Genomic DNA, 1032 nt, shown 5'->3' on the forward strand with positions numbered 1-1032 from the left:
TTTTCTAAGAATGTCTGGGGTTGAACCATCATATTCTGAATCCTTCACAATGCAAGCCAAATTTTATATATGATGCAGATTGTAAAAAGAGCAGAATTATAGCTGTCCCTATACTGAATGAAATAGATACACTGCCTGAACTCTTCTCTTTATATCAGTTACAGATGCATATCAGATCCAATTTAAAATTATCTTTCATGAGCCAATTGAAATAACAAGAGAAAGCAGTAAGAACCATTTACATTGTACAACTGGTTATCTTCATGCATCATTCATGCAAAATTACATTGTCATTAGAGATAAATTGAGAACTAAAGACAGTGATCTCTCACCTCAAAATTTCCTGTCCCTCAAACTGCCCTCACATAGTTTCCTGGTAAAGAAAGGTATAATATGAAAAAAGTTAGAAATTTTACCTACTTTCTCAAATCCATGCATTTAACATTAAATAAGATAGAATATTTGATCCAGGTCTTATACTTCCCACATCGATCAACCAGACAGTGATACAGTGGAAAGGAAGGCAAAATATATCTTCTTAATTTGTATTGTTTTCAGGGTAACATTTAGAGCATATGGATACCATGGTAATAAGCTAAAATAGACACAAGAGGTAGTGAAGAGTTGCAGATAATTAATTCATGTCCTTAAACTATGGATACAGAATTTTAAAGGTTTCTATTTATAGACCGTAAGAGAAATATAAGTTAGGATTACAGTGGAGTAAGTGTTTGAGTACAAATTCAGAAAGTACAATTATGAAAAATTAATGAAAGTAAGTTTAAACATGATGTTATCTTTCCTCACAAGGCAAAACAAAAGTATCCAATTATTACTATTATTCCCCTAGAGAAAGAAGTTAAAATGGAATGATCCTGTGTTGGTAACCTCACACTGGATAAGCAGGCTACCTCTCAAAGGCCAGCCCCTGGGCTCTCATTAAGGCAGAACAAGGTGGTTCACATCTGTCAAACAGATTGTATTGTCTTACTGCAGAAGATTATTACCTCTGGCAAAAAAGAATGGATGTGA

Source organism: Suricata suricatta, chromosome 3 (genome assembly GCF_006229205.1).
Source record: "Suricata suricatta isolate VVHF042 chromosome 3, meerkat_22Aug2017_6uvM2_HiC, whole genome shotgun sequence".
Taxonomy (NCBI): Eukaryota; Metazoa; Chordata; class Mammalia; order Carnivora; family Herpestidae; genus Suricata; species Suricata suricatta.